The following is a 26,041-nucleotide window of genomic DNA, read 5'->3' as shown; positions in this document are numbered from 1 at the left end:
ACAAAGTAACTTCTGACAGAAGTAAATGTCTGTGAAATGCTTCTGCAAAGACTTATTGTAACAATAATAATATTCTTTGCACTATATACTGTCTGCAAAATTACCCTACAATAGATTATCCTTTTCCAGACATAGGTTTTTGATGCAAGAGACTGAGTTTTCATGATTGATTTCAATATTTGCTTTTATCAAATGAGCCATGTTCAAATATTATCAGTATAAATAGAATTATTTTGGAAAAAAAAAGAGAACTTAATCTTCTCACTGAGAATTGCATCTCAGCGGGCATGATCAGGATGGTTTAGGCTTGTTTCTCTTTAAAAGATATTATCATAGAATCATAGAATTGTTAGGGTTGGAAGGGACCTCAAGGATCATCTAATTCCAACCCCCCCTGCCATGGCCAGGGACACCTCACACTACAGCAGGTTGCTCAAAGCCACATCCAGCCTGGCTGCAAAAACCTCCAGGGATGAGGCTTCTACCACCTCCCTGGGCAACCTGTGCCAGTGTCTCACCACCCTCATGGGGAACAACTTCTTCCTAACATCCAAGCTGAATCTACCCATTGCTCATTTCTAGCATTCACTTTTCCCCTCTCCCCAACTGGTTTATTCACCTGTCTGTCTGTGCAGAAATTTTTTGTCCCTAAATGTATCTGCCCTTCAAAAGTCCATGAGCTGTGAGCTGGGGGTGTTCAGCACTGAAATAGGAGTGAAACACCTGCTCAGCCTTCGGGTCAGATGATGTTGGTGTTCCATTGAGGTTCCTGATGGCTCGGGTCAAGCCCCCAGTAGGGCACTTGGCTTTTCCCTCTTGCACAGCCTCCGCAGAAGTCAAGATGAGCAAAGGCAGGGGATGTATGCTCAGGTCTCATCCTGACATGGACTCAGAAAGCCCCGAGGTCATCTCTTACAGCACAAGGGCTGGGCAGGGTTGCCATATCCCACAGCGCAGATACAGTTTGAGACACCCACTTGATCCTTCCTTCCTTCTTAACTTACCTCTCTTTGCTAAGTCAAGGGCTGGATATTGTTATACTATGAAAGGATATATCCCCTTGATAAAAATTTATGAGAAGTAAAATCATCCCCATGGAAATTAATCTGACATTTAGAGTATCACATTGAGAGAGAGCGAGCAGAGAAGAGGTCTTTGCAGAGGAATGCCTCTCAGTATCTCATTTTAGTGGTGCAGTGCTACACTTGGATAGAGCTTTTGAGAGCTGAAATAATTAAATCATGTATAACTGTGGGTTTATTTACTTTTAAGTAAAGTAGTTTGATATTTCAGGGTTAAATGGTTCCTTTCTGGTTTTCAGCCCTTCCTGCATAAATGGCCTGTACCAGGAATAACGTGGGCAGCAGGAGTAGGGAAGTGATCATGCCCCTGTACTTGGCACTGATGAGGCTTCACCTTGAATACTGGGGTTAGTTTTGGGCCCCTCGCTGCAAGAAAGACATTGAGTTGCTGGAAGGGGTCCAGAAAAGGGCAACAAAGAGGGTGAAAGGCCAGGAGAACAGATCTGCTGAGGAGAGGCTGAGGGAACTGGAAATAGGATTATTTAGTCTAGAGAATGGAATGGAATGGAATGGAATGGAATGGAATGGAATGGAATGGAATGGAATAGAATAGAAGTAGAATTGAATAGAATTAACCAGGTTGGAAAAGACCTCTGAGATAATTGAGTCCAATCTCTCACCCAACACCATCTAATCAACTAAACCATGGCACCAAGCACCCCAACCAGGCTCTTCCTAAACACCTCCAGTGATGGTGACTCCACCACCTCCCTGGGCAGCACATTGCAATGGCCAATCTCTCTTGCTGGGAAGAATTTCTTCCTAACATCCAGCCTAAAACTCCCCTGGTGCAGCTTGAGACTGTGCCCTCTTATTCAGAAGAGGAAGCTGAGGGGAGATCTTCTTGCTCTCTACCCCTACCTAAAAGGAGGCTGTAGTTAAGATGGGTGTTTGTCTCTTCTCCCTAGATATCAAGTGATACTGCATTAAAAAATGGCCTGAAATTGCACCTGGGGAACTTTAGGTTGGATATTAGGAAAAATTCCTTTCCTGCAAGAGTGGTGAGGCATTGGAAGATGCTGCCCAGGGAGGTGGTGGAGTCACCAACCCTGCAGGTGTTCAAGAAATGTGTAGACATGGCACTTCAGGGCATGATTTTAAGGCCATTCTGATGTTGGGCTGATGGTTGGACACAATGATCTTAGAGGCCTTTTCCAACTCCCCAAAATTCCATGATTCTCTGAATGCATCAATATAGAATATTGGAATGATCATAAATGCAGGTACTTCAGTCTGTAACTTATGATCAACAAAACTCTACTTTTATACACACATCGTTCATTGAACTGCATTTGTACAGTTAATTTATGTTAAAATACACATTTCAGATGCACACTCAGAGCAGTCTGTGTTACATCCATTCTCCCCTGGTCACTCAGTATATAGAATCATAGAATTGTTAGGGTTGGAAGGGATCTCAAGGATCCAACCAGGATCCAACAAGGATCCAAAGTTCCAACCCCCCTGCCACGGGCAGGGACACCTCACACTAGATCAGGTTGCTCACGGCTACACTCCAGGTGTCCTTGGAGTCTTCTCCAGACTGAACAGCCCCAACTCCTTCAAGTCTGTCCTCATAGGAGAGGAGCTCCAGCCCTCTAATCATCCTTCTGCCCCTTCTCTGGACACATGCTCCAGCACTTCCAGATCCTTTCTTTAACAGGGGCTCCAGAACTGGACACAGTGCTCTAGGTCTCAGCATAGTGGAGTAGAATGGGATAATCCCCTCCCTCGCCCTGCTGGCTATGCTTCTCTGGATGCAGCCCAGGATCTGGTTGACTTTCTGGGCTGCAAGTGCTCACTGCTGGCTCATGTTGAGCTTCTTATCCCCCAGGACCCCCAAGTCCTTTTCTTCATGGCTGCTCTCAAGCCAGTCCCTGCCCAGCCTGTATCAATGCTCAGTATTGCCTCAACCCAGCTGCAGGACCTTGCACTTGGTCTGGTTGAACCTGATGAGGTTGTCATGTTTGATATGATTTCTTCTGACAAATGATAGAGACTCTTTGAACACGAATTGATTTCCATTGTCATATACAATCTGTTCAGACACTTTCTGTCCTTGAAGACGTTTGAAGAGTCTTCAGAATTCACCATCTAGGCTGACTTAGTAGAATTCCTATGGAACAGTTCAAGCCATTTAAAATAGTTATCTGCAATGGGGAAAATATATCTGTATATACACTACATTACCTACCAGTGATCCATACAGTTTAGGTGGAGTCTTCGTCATGGAAATAGACATCAGGACTGACTTCTGAAGGACATCCCATCGTTCAGGGGAGATGATTTAGGGTGACAGAGCCCTATGAATGCAAGCATACAGCTAATTATGAGGAGCCAAAGGCAACAGCAGTAATTTTCCAAGCAGAAATAGTTCAATGAGAACAGAGAGAGTTGCTAATAGTTTTCTGTTTGGGTTTTTTTCTCTATTAATATCTTTCAGAAAATGAAATAAAAACCTGGTTCTATGCAGCAAAATACAGGTCTCAAGTTTTTGCAGCTTCCCAAACTAACCTAAGAGCTTTTTCGTTAGCTGAGCAGACCTGGCAGTGAGGTTGGAGTAGATGATCTCTGAGGTCACAGAATCACAGAATCACCAAGGTTGGAAGAGACCTCAAAGATCATCAAGTCCAACCTGACACCACAGAACTCTTGACTAAACCATGGCACCAAGTGCCACATCCAATCCCCTCTTGAACACCTCCAGGGATGGTGACTCCACCACCTCCCCGGGCAGCACATTCCAATGGCTAACGACTCACTCAGTGAAGAACTTTCTCCTCACCTCAAGTCTAAACTTCCCTTGGTGCAGCTTGAGACTGTGTCCCCTTGTTCTGGTGCTGGTTGCCTGGGAGAAGAGACCAACTCCCTCCTGGATACAACCTCCTTTAAGGTAGTTGCAGAGAGCAATAAGGTCTCCCCTGAGCCTCCCCTTCTCCAGGCTAAACAATCCCAGCTCCCTCAGCCTCTCCTCAGCCTCATTGCCCTTCTCTGGACACATTCAAGTGTCTCAATGTCCTTAAATTGAGGAGCCCAGAAGTGGACACAGAACTCAAGGTGTGGCTTAACCAGCACTGAGTACAGGGCACAATGACCTCCCTGCTCCTGCTGGCCACACTATTCTTGATGCATGCCAGGATGCCATTGGCCTTCTTGGCCACCTGGGCACACTGCTGGCTCATGTTCAGCCAGCTGTCAATCAGTACCCCCAGGTCCCTTTCTGCCTGGCTGCTCTCCAGCCACTCTGACCCCAGCCGGTAGCACTGCATGGGGTTGTTGTGGCCAAAGTGCAGCACCTGGCACTTGGATTTGTTGAGTGTCATCATGTTGGACTCTGCCCATCTGTCCAGCCTGTCAAGGTCCCTCTATAGAGCCCTTCTACCCTCTAACAGATCAACATCTGCTCCCAACTAGGCCCCTTCCAACCTAAGCCATGCTATGATTCTAACCCAGAGGATTGCAGATGGAGATAGAATTTACCAGTTCAACCATATCACAAAGTACGAAAATCAGGGACAACAGGAAAGAGCAACTAGCAGTCATCTAATTGGAGGTGGATGGGGGTGGTAAAGGGAAGAGCTTGAGAAGCAAATAAAGGGAAGTGTAGCATTTAAGTACTTGTACCTGTTGGGCAGGCTTCTGGTGGAGAAGGAAAATCCAAATCCATTATTGCTCTGATCATATGCAAGTCTGTTTTTTTATCTGTGGCTCATGGGGCTACTTGAGGTGTTTGCCCTAAAACTGGTGAGAGAATGCATGAAGGGGACTCTGGTATTTAATTTCTAGCAGAATCCAACTGGGAGTTGGGCCCTAAAGCTCACAATAAAGAGTCTCCTGAAGGCCAGCAAGTTAAACAAGCCATTCCTGAATGCTGAGAAACATTCAGTATGTTATACTAAGCCTAATTCAGTATCCAGGGTAGTTGTTAGCTGCCAGAACTGCTTGTCACTGACTCCTGTTCATTGTATTAGCATGAAGTAGTAATGTCACATTTTCACTCAATCCTGTGATGGTTATGTGGGAGGGGGAGACTCGGGGGATGCTCTGTTCCTTAGCTGAATTAGAGCCACATCTCCCACAGCACTATAAGAAACCACATCACGTGGAAGGCTCTTTGTGTCTTCCAATGCATCTTGTGCAAAATACTTACCCACTTACTGGATCTGAATTAATGTTTCCTGGTCTTCTGTTTGGGACTAGAGCTGCTCAGGTAGCCTCACTGGGGTTGTATGGAAATTTGGGATAGATGTGTTTTGAATTGCGCAAGCTTTATTGGCAAAACTCAAGCACAGGCTTGGGGTTTGCAGGTTTTGAAGTTCCAGTTGAAATGGGAAAAACCACAGATGCCTTGTCTTAAGCACAGATTACTTTGGGGTTGTGTTTGTCACGGTTTTGGGACTCCACAGGCACTTTACACTCTGCTTATTGCAGCTCTAATTCTTAACAGATGTTTTCTGAAACAGAAGGTTCTCACACTTTGCTGTCCAGGACAGAAGCTTGAATAGAATTAACCAGCTTGGAAAAGACCTTTGAGATCATCAAGACCAACCTATCATCTAACACCATCTAATCTACTAAACCATGGCACCAAGTGCCACATCCAGTCTCTTCCTAAACACCTCCAGTGATGGTGACTCCACCACCTCCCACATTCCACAGCACATTCCAATGGCCAATCTCTCTTTCTGGGAAGAACTTCTTCCTAACATCCAGCCTAAACCTCCCTTCAGGTAGTTGTAGAGAGCAAGAAGGTCTCCCCTGAGCCTCCTCTTCTCCAGGCTAAGCAACCCCAGCTCCCTCAGCCTCTCCTCACAGGGCTGTGCTCCAGACCCCTCCCCAGCTTTGTTGCCCTTCTCTGGACACCTTCCAGCAACTCAACATCTTTCCTAAACTGAGGGGTCCAGAACTGGACACAGGACTCAAGGTGTGGCCTAACTAGTGCGGTGTACAGGGGCAGAATGACTTCCCTGCTCCTGCTGGCCACACCATATGTGATGCAGGCCAGGATGCCATTGGCCTTCTTGGCCACTTGGGCACACTGCTAACTCATGTTCAGCTGCTGTCACCCAGTACCCCCAGGTCCCTTTCTGCCTGGACACTCTGCAGCCTCTCTGTCCCCAGCCTGTCCCAGTGGCTCCCATCTTGCCCTCTACAAGCTGATAATACTGAAGCCTTACCATAACATCCTTCTGGGAGGGTTTCTTGCTTCTTTCTTTTTTTTTTTTTATGTTGATCTGAACATTTTCCACATCTGTCATAATTTCTTGCTTTTTTTTTTTGTTCAACCAACAACCTTTTGTGCTGTCCAACCAAAGCAGACAATTTTAAGTGTTGACTAAAACGTGGTAAGGTGGACTCATTAAATTATACCTCTTTGGATATTTCAAGTGTGCTGTACAGGCCCTGATATTAAACTGTCATGTCTTTTCTCAGATGCTTGCTTTAGTCAAGCTATTGGCAGATTTGCCAATAACAAAATGTTCTCAACGAGGTGTTGATGATTACCCTGATGTAAGAAGACAGATGATTTATTCACAGGCATACAGCCCCTGTCCTATGAAGGGAGGTGGAGGCAGAATGGCTGTTTAGTCTAACAAGGAGAAGGCTAAGAATAGAATAGAATAGAATAGAATTAACCAGGTTGGAAAAGACCTACGAGATCATCAAGTCCAACCTATCACCCAACATCATCTAATCAACTAAACCATGGCACCAAGTGCCTCAACCAGTCTCTTCCTAAACACCTCCAGCAGTTGTGACTCCACCACCTCCCTAGGCATCATATTCCAGGAGCAACTGATGAAGCAGCTGAATCACAGCCTAGAGCTTTCTGAAGTACAGATGCAAAAGCAGAGCCAAACTTTCCTCAGCTGCAGCAGATGCACAGCAAGAAGCAAGAGCCAAGAACCATAGGTTGGGAGGTTGAGGCTCAACACGAGAAGAAACTTCACCATTAGCATGGTGCAGCACTGGAACAGTCCCATCCTGTTCAATATCTTTATTGATGATCTGGATGAGGGCATTGTGTCCATCACCAGTAAATTTGCAAATGACACCAAGCTGGGGGAGGTCTGGATCTCTTAGAGGGTAGAAGGGCTCTGCAGAGGACCTTGACAGGCTGGACAAATGGGCAGAGTCCAACATGATGGCATTTAAGAAGTCCAAGTGCTGGGTACTGCACTTTGGCCACAACAACCCCATGCAGAGCTACAGGCTGGGGGCAGAGTGTCTGGAAAGCAGCCAGGCAGAAAGGGACTTGGGGGTATTGGGTGACAGCTGGCTGAACATGAGCCAGCAGTGTGCACAGGTGGCCAAGAAGGCCAATGGCATCCTGGCATGCATCAGAAATAGTGTGGCCAGCAGGAGCAGGGAGGTCATTGTGCCCTGTACTCAGTGCTGGTTAGGCCACACCTTGAGTCCTGTGTCCAGTTCTGGGCTCCTCAATTTAAGAAGGACATTGAGACACTTGAACATGTCCAGAGAAGGGCAATGAGGCTGGGGACAGATCTCGAGCACAGCCCTGTGAGGAGAGGCTGAGGGAGCTGGGGGTGTTTAGCCTGGAGAAGAGGAGGCTCAGGGGAGACCTTATTGCTCTCTACAACTCCCTGAGGGGAGGTTGTAGCCAGGTGGGGGTTGGTCTCTTCTCCCAGGCAACCAGCACCAGAACACGAGGACACAGTCTCAAGCTGTGCCAGGGGAGGTTTAGGCTGGATGTTAGGAAGAAATTCTTCCCAGAAAGAGAGACTGGCCTTTGGAATGTGCTGCCCAGGGAGGTGGTGGAGTCACCATCACTGAAGGTGTCCTGCCACTCCTGTAGCCTGAAAAGGAAAGTAGAGTAAGGCGCCCTCCGAGGCTGCTGGTCTCGTAGCAGTTCCCGAGAGAGCTTCCCACTGAAATGTTCTTTAGTGGATAAAAATGTAGCTGCCGCACTCCATATGTATCTCATGAAGAGAAAGTTGGGTACTGAATAATGAATTCTGCCCAGGCCTCAAGCTCTTTTCCCTGTAAGTTTCTGATGAATTGGTAGTTCTGCACCACAGAAATAGCATAGAAAGAGAGATTGGCCATTGGAACATGTGGCCCAGGGAGGTGGTGGAGTCACCATCACTGGAGGCATCTAAGAAGAGACTGGATGGGGTGCATGGTGCCATGGTTTAGTTGCTTAGATGGTGTTGGGTGATAGGTTGGACTATATGATCTCAAATGTCTTTTCCAACCTGGTTAATTCTATTCTATTCTATTCTATCCTATCCTGTCCTATCCTATCCTAACTGAACCTCTTTGCAATAGTGACCTGCGTTTTGTAGATGCTAAGAATCACAAACCAATCAAACAGTCTGCTTCTTTTCTTTAGAGACAAGCATTTCATTTCATTCCTGATTTGTATTTATTTCTTTACAGGGACCTCTTTAGATGTCAGCACGAAATATAAACCCATTTTTTCCCAGCGTTATATTGTGATTTCTCTTCTTGTGAAGAGAAAAAGGTGTAGTGGAGGCTGTGGCATCAGTTAATTTACTTAACAAGTACCTGGTTCTACTGATTAATGTTTGTCTGAACCAGAAGGGATCTGCTTTCAAGTTTTTTCCCATTAAAAATGTGATAGCAATTTTGTTAACACAAACTATTCTGTGTCAGGCATGTCACAGCTATTTTACACTCTACAGAAACCTGAAAATTGTCCTTTTTCCTATCCTTAAACCTAAACCACACTGTTGCCCAGAAATATGGTGTTGGCCAGACATGTCAGGTGTAGGTATTGCTGAGAGTCACCCACTGGTATTTAGAATCATTGAACTGTTTTGCTTGGAAGAGGCTTCTAAGGTCAACAAGTTCAACCATTATCTTACTCTACAAGTTTGGTGCTAAACCACATCCCTTCAGATTTTAAACAAGTTCATGGCTGGGGATTCAACCACCTCCCTGGGCAGCCTGTTCCAGTGTTTGAAAGCCCTTTCAACGAAGATGTTTAGAATAGAATAGAATAGAATAGAATAGAATAGAATAGAATAGAATAGAATAGAATTAACCAGGTTGGAAAAGACCTTTCAGATCATCGAGTCCAACCTATCACCCAACACCATATAATCAACTAAACCACGGCCACAAGCGCCTCATACAGTCTCTTCCTAAATAAGGTCTCCTCTGAGCCTCCTCTTCTCCAGGCTAAGCAACCCCAACTCCCTCAACCACTCCTCCTAAGACCTGTTCTCCAGACCTTTCACCAACTTTGTTGCCTTTCATTTGTTAATGACCCTACTGCAAGTATACTGCATTGTAACTGAGAGTTAAATCTGATCTTTACCCTGGTTTCCCATCCTGAGCAGCAGAAATAGTGTTTAGTATAATTCTTAGACATGGAGGAAAGAGTAATTCCCCTTAGTGCAGGAGCCTGCAGGATGGAATTGAACACTGATAAGGAGATTGGAGAACTTCTGCTGCGAGAATAGGCTGAGAGAGCTGGCGGTGTTCAGCCTGGAGAAAAGGAGGCTCTAGGGAAACCTAATAGCAGCCTCCTAGTACCTGAAGGGGGACTATAGGAAGGATGGAGAGAAATGGTTTGCAAAGGCCTTCATTGACAGGACAAGGGGCAATGCCTTCATACTAGAGAAGGGCAGATTTAGATGGGATGTTAGGAGCAGGTTCTTTGCTGTGAGGGTGGTGAAAGTTGCCCAGGGAGGTGGTTGAGGCTCCTTCCCTGGAGATATTCACAGTGAGGTTTGAAGAAGCCCTGGGCAACCTGATCTAGTTGGGGATGTCCCTGCTGGCTGCAGGGAGGTCGCACTGGATGACCTTTGGACGTCCCTTCTGGCCTGGACCATTCTATGATTGTATGATTCTGTGATTCTATGATTCTGCATCAGCTTGAAGGTCAGCCTACATCATCAATACTCCTTGATACTTTAACAGAATGAGCCAGTCTGGCAGTGTTCACCAGAGTTATCAGAATACACTGATACTCTGATGGCATAGAAATATTTGTTTAGAATCAGATTAATCTATATGAAAGAAACATTCTGGGCTGATAGCAAAATCCTAGCATTTCTTTCCCTTGCTACTTAAATCCAGTCCAAATAGCCTGATGTTGGAATGCAGCTTTGTAAAATGCCCACTGTAGGAGAGAAGGGATAAACAAAATGCTAACAGCCCTGTGATTAAGGCACTGACCCAGTTCTTTGTGTTTGTATCAAGAAGTAGAGAAAGCAGCACCATTTCCTCTTCTTCATACTTCTAAGTTACACAAAGCTATGAGATGCTTTCTCAGTGATCCAAGCCAATTGAAATCGGAGATGCAGTAACTTAAGTCAGCTTAGTATCCTTGAAATTAAAACCAGAACAGCCTCATCATTTGATTCTTTCTGGCCATTCTATTTACTTGTGCTGTGCCTGCAACACAATTCCTCTCCAGAACTCTCTTTATTTTCCCCCATTTTGTTTTTGCTGTGGTGAGTTGGTTATTGTTTGCTTAATTTTGTTTCTTTGTTTTATTCTGTTTGTTTCTGTTTTACCTTGGTTGGTTGGTTGGTTTTATTTTGTTTGCTTGGTTTATTCTGTTTCTTTGTTTTATTCTGTTTGTTTCTGATTAATTTTGTTTGTTGGTTTGGTTGTTTTATTCTGTTTGTCTTAGTTTGTTTCTTGGTTTTAGTTTGTTTTATTCTGTTCTGTTTTATTTTGTTTTTTTGCTGTAGATTGTTTGTTTTAGTTTGTTTCTTTGCTTTATTCTGTTTGTTTCTGATTTATTTTGGTTGGTTGGTTTGGTTGTTTGTTTTATTTTGGGTTAGTTTGTTTCTTTGTTTTAGTTTGGTTTATTCAGTTTCTGTTTTGTTTGTTTTAGTTTCTTTCTGATTTATTTTGTCTGCTTGTTTGTTTTATTTTGTTTGGTTTAGTTTGTTTCTTTGTTTTATTTTGTTTCTTTGTTTTATTCTGTTTGTTTCTGTTTTATTTTGTTTCTTTGTTGTGTTTGTTTGTTTTATTTGATTTATTTGCTTGTTTTATTTAGTTTCATTGTTTTAGAATAGAATAGAATAGAATAGAATAGAATTAACCAGGTTGGAAAAGAACTTTGAGATCATTGAATCCAACCTATCACCCAACACCATCTAACCAACTAAACCATGGCACCAAGCACCCCATCCAGTCTCTTCCTAAACACCTTCAGGGATGGTGACTCCACCACCTCCCTGGGCAGCACATTCCAATGGCCAATCTCTCTTTCTATGAAGAACTTCTTCCTAACATCCAGCTTAAACCTCCCCTGGTGCAGCTTGAGACTGTGTCCTCTTGTTCTGGCGCTGGCCACCCAGGAGACCATTCCCCCACCTGGCTACAACCTCCCTTCAGGTAGTAGCAGACAGCAACAAAGTCTCCCCTGAGCCTCCTCTTCTCCAGGCTAAGCAACCCCAGTTATTTTGGTTTATTCTGTCTGTTTCTGGTTTATTTTGTTTGTTTCTTTGTTTTATTTTGTTTCTTTGTTTTAGTTTTTCTTTGTTTAATTTTGTTTCTTTGTTTTATTCTGTTTGTTTCTGTTTTATTTTGTTTGCTTGTTTCATTTTATTTCTTTGTTTTAGTTTCTTTGTTTTATTTTGTGTGTTTGTTTATTGATTGGTTTGGTGTTTGTTGGGGGTTTTTGGTTGGGTTGGGTTTTGGTGGTGTTGTTTGGGGGTATTTTTTTGTACAAGTGGTCCGATTAAGCACATCCTAGGACATACCAAGGTAAAGCAGGGAAGTATTTTCTAGTCCTTCAAAGATCTTTATGATGGTAGGTTGAAAGCCTAATTCTCCCTCAGGTTTCCAGCACTCACAGTTTGTATTGCTGTTTGTTCAGGTGGAATGGAGGATTTGTATCTCTGCTTGTCAAATAGAATGATCTCAGAGGAAGACTTTTCACCAGGCCTATAAAAATAATGGGCCTGTGCGTCTGTTTGCTAGGATGAACTATGCTCCATCAAGGACAAAGGAGCTCCTTTAAATAGCAATAAACAGAGTATCAGCAGCACATGATGAATTAACCATCCCAAAGAGTAAGTGCTGACCGCGCACACTGCCTCGTCACGCTGGACTGCAGAAGAAATCTATTGGTGGATTTTAACCCCCCAAAAAGTATTTCTGGAACTCATTGGACTGGTTCCTACCTGCAGAAACAGACTGACAGATACTTGAGTATCTGAAGCATCACAGACTAGCCATAAAATAAAGCTCTTCACTGAGTTAGCTTACAAGCACCAAGCTAATACCTTGTCGAGGTCACTTGAGCAACTGAGCAGCGTGCAGGGTGCAGCTTTGCCAGGCAGGCTGATGGTGCATAGCTGGGACCATGGCTGCAGACAGCAACTGGAATCATAGAATAAATCAGGTTGGAAAAGAACTCAGACATCATCAAGTCCAACCTATTACCTAACACCTCATGACAACTAAACCATGGCTTCAAGTGCCACATCCAATCCTTTCTTGAACACCTCCCTGGGCAGCACATTACACTAGCCAGTTACTCTTTCTGTGAAGAACTTTCTCCTCACCGCCAGCCTAAACTTCCCCTGGTGTACCTTGAGGCTGCATCATCTTGTTCTCTTGCTGGTTGCCTGGGAGAGAATTGTGAACTTAAAAGTCAGAAGACTTGCAGGACATACTGAATTTCCCACAGGAAGCCAGGACTTACCACATGTTGAGGATGCTGAATGTCTGGGTAAGAGCTATTCAGCAGCTCAGACTTGGTGTCTGGGTTTCAGCAGCATTGATTTTTGATAGAGTCCACGTGGTGGGCTGAAATTAACCCCCAATATGAAATTGTCAGATTAGCTCAGATGGAAGCAAATGAAGCTATACTTACAAGCAAAACTACAACCTAAAATATGAGATGCAATGAATATGCACAAAATAGACAATATTTACATGCATTTACAATTTATAAGCAACACAGGAGCCCCTCTGGACAAAACCAGGGGGTTACCCCTCCCTGCTCCCTTCCCCCACCTTATCCAAGGTAGAAGAAAGAGAGAAGAGCAGAGAGTAGTTTGTTAGTACTTAGTCACAATAAAGAAATGCAGCCAAGGTCAGCAAGCAACCAGCTAGTCTCCGCTAGAGCAAAGCAGCAGAAAGAGCAAGAGTTAGTTTATACAACTAACTTTGTTAGTTATCAGACCAAAGGGATTAGTTAGACCTTATCATCATTTTTCTTTTGCATCCAATGGCAATTTACAGTATCACAGTATCACAGTATAACTAAGGTTGGAAGAGACCCCAAAGATCATCAAGTCCAACCTGTCCCAACAGACCTCACGGCTAGACCATGGCACCAAGCGCCACGTCCAATCTCCCCTTGAACACCTCCAGGGACGGCGACTCCACCACCTCCCTGGGCAGCACATTCCAATGATGAACAACTCGCTCAGTGAAGAGCTTTTTCCTCACTTCGAGTCTAAACCTCCCCTGGCACAGCTTGAGACTGTGTCCCCTTGTTCTGGTGCTGGTTGCCTGGGATTAATTTATTTACATTCTGCCACTTTCCTACTCAATCTGTGGAAAAATTTTCCTAGGCGCAGCCTAAAACTGCCACAGTCCATTTCCTAACTCTTAGCTGTAGGACAGACATCATCCTGCCTGCCAGTACCCTGGACAGCACTCAGAGGTGTGAGTACTGGGTTTCTGCCTGGCGTATGCACCCTTAGTGCTCTCAGCTGCCCCATACAGGGTGCACCTCTCATGTCAAAAAACTGTGACCCTTTCCCAGTCCTGCTGCAGTTTACAGCCCCCATAGTTTAACACACACCCCCCCCCCCCCCCCAGACCCCCAAAGAAGGAATGCAGATTTTCACATTTGGCCTTGGGACATCTGTGTTTTCCCCTCTTCAGGTTCCTCCCTCGAGGTTTTCATGAGGATCATCCAAAGTAGAGAGGAAGGGATTCTGTCTCTGAGGTCTTCTTTTTTATTTGTCCACACTCAGGAGATATGGCCACAGGGAAGAAGTGAGGTTTTGCACAGTGACAGACAGAGGAGCAGAATAACATGGCAGGCAGGACAGCATCTTGCTGGCTGGAGGCTGCCCATCTGGCCCCACCAGATTAGGAAGTAAGTATGTCATTCATGATTAGGGCTGCCCCATCTGATATGCAGTCCATTGGGTTTAAAAGTGGTGTTCCAGTGAAAAGATAACTTGCTAGGCTGGGAAGTGGCACTTCTTTTGTAAGAGCTGACGTTAGTCCTCATTTCCTGAGTGCTTGGTAATCTTTAAGGAGCAAAGGTACCCTCAAGGCACATTTGTGAGACATGAAAGCATTATTCTTCTTGCAGAGGAGTTGTGGGCCCAGATCCTAAGAGCTGCCTGTCTCTCAAAGACATCAGTGGGATACATCACTGAACACTTTTGGCATTCAAGGTCCAAGTCAGTGACCAGAATCCCAGGGGAAATCCAGCAAAGGGCCTGAGGTGAACCTGTGTGGAACAAGAGTAACTGGGCAGTGGAATGGGCTGCCCAGGGAGATGGTGAAGTCACCATCCCTGGAGGTGTTCAAAAAAGGCTTGGATGTGGCACTTGGAGCCATGGTTTAGTTGTCAGGAGGTGTTAGGTATTAGGTTGGAGTTGATGATATCTGAGGTCTTTTCCAACCTGGTTGATTCTACGATACTATGATTCTCTCATGTCAACCACAATCCCCTCTTGCTTACAGCCAAAACCTTCTTCCTTTAACTCCTTGAGCTGTGTAAAAAAAAGAATGTTGGCAAGCAGAATGTATTTATTCACTGAATGTATGCATTAACTGATGCCTGTAACCTCCCATTGCCCACTTCCTTCACATCTGAATGCATGGCACCACTGGCATTTGTAGGCACCCAGGGTATTGCTATTGTTGCCATGCATTAGATTTGCATCCAGACCTTCCTTAAACGTGCAGAGTTGTTTTGTTAGGCAAACAGAATGCAAACACCACTGGCACGGCCTGAAAACATTGAAGCATCCCAAGAACAGCAAGTATGCAAACCGTGCAGCAAAGCACACAAAGCCTAACGAGCTCATTAGCACCACGCTGCAGTGATTACAGAGCAAAATGCCTTCTGTGGTGCACTGCTCAGGCTGTACAGAGGGAAAGCTTTGCAATGTCTTAATGCAAGGCTGCCATCAATTGTGTTCTGCTACAGCAGTCATATTTTACTGGTATAAGCTGTTCTGGGAAAGAGGCACTGTTCTCTGCTTGTACCTTGCCTATATATCATTCCTGATTAGCCATTAAGCACTACATAATAATCATGGGGATTAGGGTAATAATTATAAGAATTATGGTCTTTGGTCAGACCAAAGCCCTGTCTAGCTCAGTATTCCTCTTCTGGCAGTGGCCAGAAGTATAATTTTAAGCTAAAAACATGAGAAATGGGACAGACATAGAGTGACTCTTTTCCTGATCCAGCCTTTGGAGGTTTCCAGCAATCAGCAGCATCTATGGGAAGCACAGAATCAGCCAGGTTGGAACAGACCTCTAGATCACCAAGTCCAACCAATCACTCAACCCTACTAATCAATTAAACCATGTCACTGAGTGCCTCATCCAGGCTTTTCTTAAACATCTCCAGGGATGTTGGCCCCACCACATCCCTGGGCAGCCCCTTCCATTGGCCAACCTCTCTGGGAAGATCTTCCCTCTAAGATCAAGCCTAAACTTCCCCCTGCACAGCTTGAGACTGTGTCCTCTTATTCTGGTGCTGGTTGCCTGGGAGAGGAGATCAACCCCCATCTGGCTGCAACCACCCTTCAGGTAGTTATAGAGAGCAATAAGGTCTCCCCTGAGCCTCCTCTGCTCCAGGTTTAACACCCCCAGCTCCCTCACACCATCTCCTCATAAGTCTCTGCTCCAGTCCCTTAATCATCCTAGTAGCCCTCCATTGGACTCTCTGATCCCACTGTCCATGTCTCTGACAATGATGTTGGATAGCACTAGTCCCTGTATCAATCCCTGAGCAATGCCACTGGGTCTCCACTTGGACATGGAGCTGTTGATTGCAACTCTAGGAGTGCAGCCACCCAGCCAATTCCTTATCCATGAGTGGTGCATCCTTCAAATGGATGTGGAGATCCTGGCTGCACTTCAGGGTACACCTGGCAAGTGACCTTTAGCGACTGCTCTGAGCCTCTTCCTTTGCATCAGGACCCAATCAATAATCAGAGCGGTGAGCCAGGGAGAGAGAATAGAACAATCCAGGCAGCGCTGGTGGGGGAAGCAAGCTGCAAAGTGCTCCATTAGCCACATCACCTCAGAAATTCACGTCTCCAGGGTGAGTTTCTCTTTTGAGAAGCAGTCTTTTCCAGGAGACAGGAAGCATTAGGTATGCTCCAGTCTCAGGCAAAGTGTTTCCTACGCAGTGCCAGCAGTTAGCCAGCAGCCCTCATTATGCAGGTGAGATATATCGCAGCGCTGCTCCTCTGCAACACTCTGCAGATCTCTATGCACCATGTGCCCAACGTCTGAAATATAAGCAAATTTATGCTGCACTCATCCTTTTTTATTTTTTTTGGGTGGCTATTAGTGTCATTTAATATCATCTTCCTCCAGCAAATTGACTCACCAAGCAAAATGCACAAGGGGATCACATTATCACGCCTCCTTCTTCTGAGGAGCCAAAGTGCCATGACTGCTTTCCACAAGGAATAACTGCCTGAGCTGCTTCACATTCTGCAGTGCATCAACGGTGCACTTCCTCCAGCCAGTTAGCAATTCAGGAGAGCAATTGAACAGCAATGCATGGCTATCAGCTGTTCTACAATGGAGAGATAAAATCTCCTGCGTGGCTTTATGCCTCTTTTAAATGTTAGGGTATTCTTTTCTGGAGTCTTTTCAGTGAAAGGCTGCAGTTTTATCACTCCTGATGGTGTTTGGGTTTCAATAAGGTATTTGTATTTTAAGAAAAACGACCCTACTTTTAGTGGTAAAATAGATTGGAGGTTCCTCTCTCAATGCTACTGTTAAGCTGACATATCATCATAGAATCATAGTATTGCTAGGGTTGGAAGGGACCTCAAGGATCATCTAATTCCACCCCCCCCTGCCATGGGCAGGGACACCTCACACTACAGCAAGTTGCTCACAGCGACATCCAGCCTGGCCTTAAAAACCCCCAGGGAGGTGGTGGAAGCAACCTGTGCCAGTGTCTCACCACCCTCACGGGGAAGAACTTCTTCCTAACATCCAATCTGAATCTACCCATTTCTAGTTTCATTCCATTCCCCCTAGTCCTATCACTCTCTGACACCCTCAAAAGTCCCTCCCCAGATTTCTTGTAGCCCCCTTCAGATACTGGAAGGCCACAATTAGGTCTCCCCAAAGCCTTCTCTTCTCCAGACTAACAGCCCAAACTCCCTCAGTCTGTCTCACAGGAGAGCAGCTCCAGCCTTCTGATCATCCTCAAGGCCCTTCTCTGGACACACTCTAGCATCTCCAGATCCTTCCTGCAATAGTGGCTCCAGAACTGGACACAGTACTTAAGGTGGGGTCTCACCAGAGCAGAGTAGAGAGGGAGAATCACCTCCCTCAACATGCTGGCTCTGCTTTTCTTGATGCAGTGCAGGATGCAATTGGCTTTCTGGGCTGCAAGTGCACACTGCTGGCTCCTGTTGTGTTTCTCCTAACTGCACAGTTAGCCATACACCAAAAGGACTTGTGGTTAGATTAGATAATAGAATATTAGAAGTGCAGTAAGGGTGATGAGACACTGGAACTGGTTGCCCAGAGAGGCTGTGGATGCCTCATCCCTGGAGGTGGTCAAGGCTATTTTGGTTCAGGCCTTGAGCAACCTGGTCTAGTAGGAAGTGTACTTGGCTGTGGCAGAGAGGTTGGAACTAGATGATCTTTAAGGTCCATTCTATGAATCTCTGATGGGATTTTATCTCAGAAATATTTTCAAGTTCTTCACTAACACTCCTTCTTCCTCTGTGTGCTTTCCATTCCATAAGGCAGGTGGAGCATCAAAGTAATACAAGGATGCAGACTGTGAAATGGTTAATATTATGTCTAAAACTATGAACCTGGAACCAGAAACCAAAAGCCAGGAATAAAAAAGAATTTTTAGCTAAGAAGCTAAAAGTTAGAAGTCAGCTAGGAGTCAGGAGGAGAGGGGCTAAGGGTCAGAAATGAGAACAACCAGCAGTTTACTAAGCTGAAGAGCAAAGCCAGAGCCCAGCCAAACTCCATATCATAAATGTAGAGCTGAGATAAAAAGCAGATAGTGCTTGAGCTAGAGGGTTAAATAAACTGGGGAAAAACAACCCTCAAAGTAATAATCTTGGGGTGTATTCAGAGGAGTGTGTCCAGCAGATCTAGGGAGGTTCTCCTGCCCTTCTACTCTGCCTTGGTGAGACTACACCTGGAATATTGCATCCAGTTTTGGGCTCCTCAATTCAAGAGGGACAAGGATCTACTTGAGAGAGTCCAGCAGATAGCTACCAGGATGATGAAGGGACTGGAGCACTGCCCTGTGAGACTGAGAGCCCCGGGGCTGTTCAGTCTGAAGAAGACTTTAATAAATGTTTATAAATATCTGAGGGCTGGGGGTCAGGAGGGAGGGGACAGGCTCTGCTCACTTGCTCCCTGGGATAGGACAAGGGGCAATGGATGTAAACTACAGCACAGGAGGTTCCACCTCAACATGAGGAGGAACTTCTTCACTGTGAGGGTCACAGAGCACTGGAACAGGCTCCCCAGAGGGGCTGTGAAGTCTCCTTCTCTGGAGACTTTCCAGACCCATCTGGATGTGTGCCTGTGTGACCTGTGCTAGATTCTATGGTCCTGCTCTGGCAGGGGGGTTGAACTCCATGATCTCTGGAGATCCCTCCTAACCCCTAACATCCTGTGATCCTATGATCCTGTGATCTTGTAGCCAGGAATCTCATTTTGTAGCCACACAGTGGGCTAACTTCTTATGCTTGATTGCTATAGCTGCCTCCACCTCGAATTCTATGTGGGTCATCAGTGTCCTGGGAGAGACTGACTGTGGTAGCCTGGTGGCTGGTTGCACTTTGATTGCTCAGGAGTGCTTGTCAAGAGGCTGTCAGGAAAATCACCAAAGTATACACTGGAGCTCAGATCTTAGTGAGTTTTGCTAGGACTGACCTTTGTGCCTTTGAAAATCTCCCCCTTGTTCTCTGCAAAGCGATGGCTTCCCCCGAGGTTGGTTATGTTTACAGCTGTCTGCTGTTTCCCTGACCTCTTTCCACTCATTCCCACCACTCTTAACATCACAGCAAAAGAAGGGTAAGGATTCTATGGTGTTTGGCAGTTGGAACCAAAATGCTATCATAGCAGAGGGGATGTGTTGACCAAGGTCTTTGTTATGCAACCGTATGCAGATCGCTGTGAACTGCACCATTCATCTAGCTCCGTGATGCAGCACCAAGGTCACTGGGCATTTCTAAGCTAATGATGAGACCATAAGTCTAGCAAATGTGCTTGGTAATCACAGCAAACATATTGGCACTGCCACAGGTGGTGTTCTTTTGAAAAACACCCGGCAAGCACGGCTGAAACACAGCACTTGTGCATGCTCTGACCTCTCCTAGGAATGCACCATCAGGAACAGCGAGGACGTGAGGTGGTTTAAGCAGATAAGTCATGGCCTGCAGCTACACAAATCAGTACTTCCACCGGTGCCTTGGCAATGCACTTAGAATAAACATGCAAGAGGCTAAATGAACCCACATGGAATCAGTGAAGGGCAAATTGTGACAGCGAGCAGATTTTGAAAAGGAGCATATCCATTAGTAATGCCAACACAGATAGATATCCAGAGCATATTACAATGGTCTAGGCAGGTTGACATTAATTATCCAGTTTATTTTTGTAGCCATTGTGCTGCAGTAACCCATTACTTGCTGATCCAGCAGCCCTTTGTTACCTGTCAGAAAATACATTAACCACCAAATGCATCACTTCTCTGTGAGCTCTGCCATTATGTGCAGTGATTCTCCACAAGGCTTAGCAGATGCTGCAACTGCTGAATTCTTTTGAAGGTTGTACATCATCTCCCAGGCTGGGTCACCACACTGCTCAGGTTATGCCCTCAAAAAGTGAGGATGGAGTGCCCAGAACTTGCTGCAGCTCCTGTATCTGGTAACCTATCGTATACATACACACATGCATACATACATATGTGCATACATACAGATAGATATAGAATGGAATGGAATGGAATGAAATGGAATGGGGTGGGATAGGATAGGATAGGATAGGATAGGATGGAATGGAATGGAATGGAATGGAATGGAATAGAATAGAATAGAATAGAATAGAATAGAATAGAACTAAGCAGGTTGGAAAAGACCTTCAAGATCATCAAGTCCAACCTATCACCCAACACCACCTAATCAACTAAACTATGGCACCAAGTGCCCCATCCAGGCTCTTCTTAAACACCTCCAGTGATGGTGACTCCACCACCTCCCTGGGCAGCACATTCCAATGGCCAATCTCTCTTTCTACAGAGTTGGCCAAGATCCCAGGTGACAGCAGGAACAAAATAGTTACAGAAGCAGATAGATAGATAGATAGATAGATAGATAGATAGATAGAGCTTACGTATGCATATATCATGGGATCGTAGAATATTAGGGGTTGGAAGGGCCCTCCAGAGATACTCCAGTCCAACCCCCCTGCCAAGCAGGATCACCTAGGGCAGGTCACACCGGAACACATCCAGGTGGGTTTTGAAAGTCTCCAGAGGAGACTGCACCACCTCTCTGAGCCTGTTCCAGTGCTCTGCCACCCTCACAGTAAAGAAGTTTCTCCTCATGTTGAGGTGGAATTTCCTGTGTTGCAGCTTATACCTTTTGTTCTTTGTATATTACTGGGCACTGCTTAAAAGAGCCTGGCACCTTCCTCTTGACACCCACCCCTCAGATATTTATAGATGTTGATCATATCCTATCTCAGCATTCTTAAGACTAAACAGCTCCAGGTCTCAGTCTTTTGTCATAGGAGAGATGTTCAGGTCACCTAATCATCCCTGCAGCTCTCCATTGCACTCTCTGCAGCAGGTCTCTCTCTCTTTAACTGGGGAGCCCAAAATTGTATTCCACAGTATTCCAGGTGTGGTCTCACCAGAGCAGAGCAGAGGGGGAGAAGAACCCCCTAGACCTGCTGAACACACTTTTCTTACTGCACCCCGGTATCACACATATATAGTTTTGGCTACCAGTCATGAACAAGCCCACAACAGCCTAAGCACTAAATATAGTCCTGATAATAGAGGTGGGAAAAAGGAAATTTAAGACAGAGACAATTAATTGAATTCTTGCTTCACTTATAGCCATTATTGATATGAGTAAAGGTCAGTAATGCAACATTACTGCAAAATCCACTTAAGGCCATTCAGGGGACAGAAAATTATGACATGGAAAGATGTCTCTCTAAGCAAGGAGCTGAAATAAAAGAGAGAGGTCTAAGACAAGACACGGAGCTGTCATGTCTTGTTCTCAAGTGACATTAGCAATGCAGTCCTGTGTCACTGCGTTTGTGTATAACCTTTCTGTGGCCTCCCTGCTAAAGCCCAGCAAATCTCACCCTTTGCTAATGGAGCTACCTCCTCAGCAAGCCCGGCGTGTGTCCAATTCAATGTGTCAGCAGCCTTCAATCCCAGATTCAGTTTACCAACAGTTAAACCATTCAAGGCCTGCATTACAATCTTTTAAGGATGACATACGATGAGATGATTTTTTGATAACTAAGGGGAACCTTGATGCTACAAATGTGGCCCTTGGCTTGCCAAGGAGAGCAGGTCTGTGGATGCACCCTGATGTCCTGTCAGCAGCTGCTGTTCAGATGATAACCATTTTACCATCACTGCGTACTCTGACTCATGCTGTAGTCTCCTCTCACTCAGGAAACCTTCACTTTCATACTCTCCTGCATTTTTGTTGCAACACAACAGCAAAAATGTTTAGATTACAGCAGAGTGCTGCAAGCTCATTTCTGAGGGTGACCTTGAGTGCATCTGGCACACAAGAAGTACAGTGGAAGACCAGCAAGACCAAGCACTTTGTCTCCTGTGCTGCCTGCATCCAATATTGGCATCACCATTAAAAAAAAACAACAAACCAGCCAGAAGGGAACTAAATAAGTGCCCATTTTTGTGTGTGAAAGCACATTCAGAACTGCACTTTACTGTGCATGCCCTGAAAACCCAGAAACCAAAACCAGATTAGAAACCTTCACTCTCCAAATCCATGGTTTTCCCCTCCACCTTTTGTTTTGAAGCTTATGTTTAAGTCTTGTGATTATTTTTAACTCTTTGGGGTGAGGGACATGAATTAAAAATCAGTCTGTGACCCATTACTAGTTTATAATCCTCTTTTTGGCAAGTTGAAAGCAGTAGCTTGCCAGGCTTGTGTTTAAACTTTTATGGAATGATGTGAGGGAGGGAAACACAATGGCCCAGATAAGAAGACAACAGGAAAGCTAAGTGCTGTTGGGGAATCCTGTCCAGAGAGGCAGAACCAGAGTACATTACTTAATATGCATGTTTTGAACTGAGCTTAGACCAAAGTAACATTTATTTATGAAGAAGTAACTGCTTATAATAGTGATCATGACAACTTTGGAGTCAGGAAGCACACAGGAGCAGGTCCAGAGGAGGCCCATGAAAATCATTAGGGGGTTGGAGCACCTCTGCTATGAGGACAGGCTGAGGGAACAGGGAGTGTTCAGCCTGGAGAAGAGGAGGCTCTGGGGAGACCTAATAGCAGCCTCCCAGTACCTGAAGGGGACCTACATGAAGGATGGAGAGAGGCTGTTTACTAAAGCCTGCAGTGACAGGATGAGGGGCAATGGCTTCAAACTAGGGAAGAGCAGGTTTGGATTGGATATTAGGAGCAGATTCTTTGCCATGAGGGTGGTGGAATGCTGGAACAAGTTGGGAGTGGTTGGGGCCCCATCCCTGGAGATATTCAAGGTGATGCTCAACAGGGCTCTGGGCAACCTGATCTGCGGACTGCAGAGGGGGTTGGACTGCGTGACCTTTGGAGACTCCTTCCAATGCAGATCATTCTATGATTTCTATGATTCTATAGGAACAGGGCTGAAAGCATCCCCATAGCCATGCTGACCTTCAGAAAGGACAATTATGTGAAAATGAGACTTCCTGTTTAAAAGAAGTTGAAGAAGGCTGGCTAAGAGATTAGAATGCTCACAGGCAGCACAGAGACATCTGAAGGACACCACACTGGGAGCACAGCGCCAGTGTATATTGCTTGATGGAAATCTCTTGAGAACAGGTAAAAGGAAATCAGGATGGGTAAAGAGCAAAGCCAGAGAAGTTACTGAAATCAAGAAGTTAGCATTTGAAATGATGAAGAGGCATCTCAGTGAAAAAAATAAAAAAGAAAAAAAAAAAAGAAAAAAAAGGGAAAAAATGGTAAAAGAAAAGGGAGAAGAGAAGAGAAGAGAAGAGAAGAGAAGAGAAGAGAAGAGAAGAGAAGAGAAGAGAAGAGAAGAGAAGAGAAGAGAAGAGAAGAGAAGAGAAGAGAAGAGAAGAGAAGAGAAGAGAAGAGAAGAGAAGAGAAGAGAAGAGGGAAAAGGAAAGGAGCAAATTCTGAGAGGACAAACAAAGCTATAATTAGACCAGAATTTCCTTTGTAAATGTTGTGCCAAAATTTCAAGGTGTTCATTTTCCCCACAAGCAATTTCACTTGTCTATGACATCAAAAGACAAATTGATGGCTTGACTCATTGGTTCCCCTGCCATTCATATCATGCAGATCAGGATGCAAATGACTATAAAGTGCTGCAGAACAGAGCCATTTTATACTTGTTTTAGGCAGTATGAATGATAATAGGAAGTGCAGGACAAAAATGGATCTAAGTGTTTCCAAACCATGTTTTCTGATCTTCAGAGGATGTGCAACTACATGAATGTTTCCCGTTTCAGACATGAGAAAGCCATTAGTGTACAGTAAATCATAGAATTGTCAGGATTGGAAGGGACCTCAGGGATCACATAGTTCCAACCCCCCTGCCATGGGCAGGGACACCTCACACTACACTCAGGTTGCTCAGAGCCACATCCAGCCTGGCTGCAAAAGCCTCCAGGCATGAGGCTTCCACCACCTCCCTGGGCAACCTGTGCCAGTGTCTCACCACCCTCATGGGGAAGAACTTCTTCCTGACATCCAATCTGAATCTACCCATTTCTAGTTTTGTTCCATTCCCCCTAGTCCTATCATTACCTGACACCCTAAAAAGTCCCTCCCCAGCTTTCTTGTAGGCCCCCTTCAGATACTGCCTGATTTTATAACCACACCCTGGAGTCACTTGACATGTTTATCTGTGCCTCATTAGTGGCAAATTTACTCCCTGATACAGCAGGGCCAAATCTGCTGCGCTCACAAATGCTGACCTGCCAAATTCACACACTTCCCACTCACAGGCAGCTAGATCCTGTCTAGTTACAGCTACAATTTGCCCCAGGGCTGTGCCTCCAACCATTGTCTCTTCTGTTCATAGAATGATCGAAGCATAGAAAAGCTTAGGCTGGAAGAAACCTCAGAGATCACCTACTCCAACCTCCCTGCCAGAATATTGTCTCTGATATGTGTACCCCTGTAGCTGTAGTATTTATTTCTTAATTGTTTATTCTGCTGTGGTCTTTTCTGTATTGAGAGGTAAGAAAAAACCTCGGTTCCTTGTTTGTTGAACTGCTGCTGCTGGCATGCAGCTAATAAACTCACCTTGTTTCTGCACCATAGAATCAACAAGGAATCACAGAATGGCTTAGGTTGAGGGGACTTTAGAGATCATCTCCTCCAACCTTCCTGCCATGGGCAGGGACAGCTCTCAGCTAGACTCAGTTGCTCAGGGCCTCATCCAACCTGGCCTTGAATACCCCCAGGGAGCAGATGTTCACAACCTCCATGGGCAACCTGTTCATAGCCCTGCACCAAAGAAATGGATACATGCAGCAAGTATTTTTCCATATATGAGTTGTGACTTTTCAAGGAATTGCCTAATTATACATTAACTTTGGTTTGCTTCTCATGCCCCCCTAGTTTGAACCAGTTCCACTGGAGTTCAGTAAAACTAATTCCAGAATGGTTGGCACAAGAGCTCTTAAAAAATCCCAGATATGCAAGTAATGGGAAATATTTTTACCAAAGGCTCTTTCAATTCAGAACCAGGATTACTAGCTTGAGGACAGGCTGATCACCTAATTTACCCCTGACCTAAAAAGGATTAGGAACAGAATTAATATGACATCATTTTGGAGCAGTTTTTCCGTGCTAAACTTCTGTGTAATTGCCTGCAGAATCAGGACCCGCTCCCACAGACTCATTGGTCCCCTGTCTGAAGAGAGAGAGAGATATTTTGCAAGCATTTCACCAAAGAGTTCAAGATAATGCATGTACTGGAGAATAATCAAGAAGGAGGACACCCTGGGTGTAAGGAACAAACAGGTTCTTTGGATGTTAGGAACAGATTCTTTACCATGAGGGTAGTGCAACACCGGAACAGGTTGTCCAGGGAGGTTGTTGAGGCCCTCAGTTCTTCACCGAGAGAGTCGTTTGCCATTGGAATGTGCTGCCCAGGAGGTGGTGGAGTCACTGTCCCTGGAGGTGTTCAAGAGGGGATTGGATGTGGCACTTGATGCCATGGTTTAGTCATGAGGTCTGTGGTGACAGGTTGGACTTGATGATCTTTGAGGTCTCTTCCAACCTTGGTGATTCTGTGATTCTGTGATCCCTGGAGATATTCAAGTTGAGGCTTGAGAAGGCTCTGGGCAGCCTGATCTAGTTGAGGATGCTCCTGCTGACTGCAGAGGGAGTAGGACTAGATGACCCAAGCATTTCACCAAAGAATTCAAGATAATGCATGAATTGGAGAATAATCAAGAGGGAGGACACCCTGGGTGTTAGGAACAGATTCTTTACGATGAGGGTAGTGAAACACTGCAACAGGTTGCCTAGGGATGTGGTTGGGGCCCCATCCCTGGA

The sequence above is a fragment of the Dryobates pubescens genome, chromosome 1 (assembly GCF_014839835.1).
Source record: "Dryobates pubescens isolate bDryPub1 chromosome 1, bDryPub1.pri, whole genome shotgun sequence".
Taxonomy (NCBI): Eukaryota; Metazoa; Chordata; class Aves; order Piciformes; family Picidae; genus Dryobates; species Dryobates pubescens.
The sequence above is the reverse complement of the archived record's forward strand: the minus strand, read 5'-3'. Positions refer to the sequence as shown.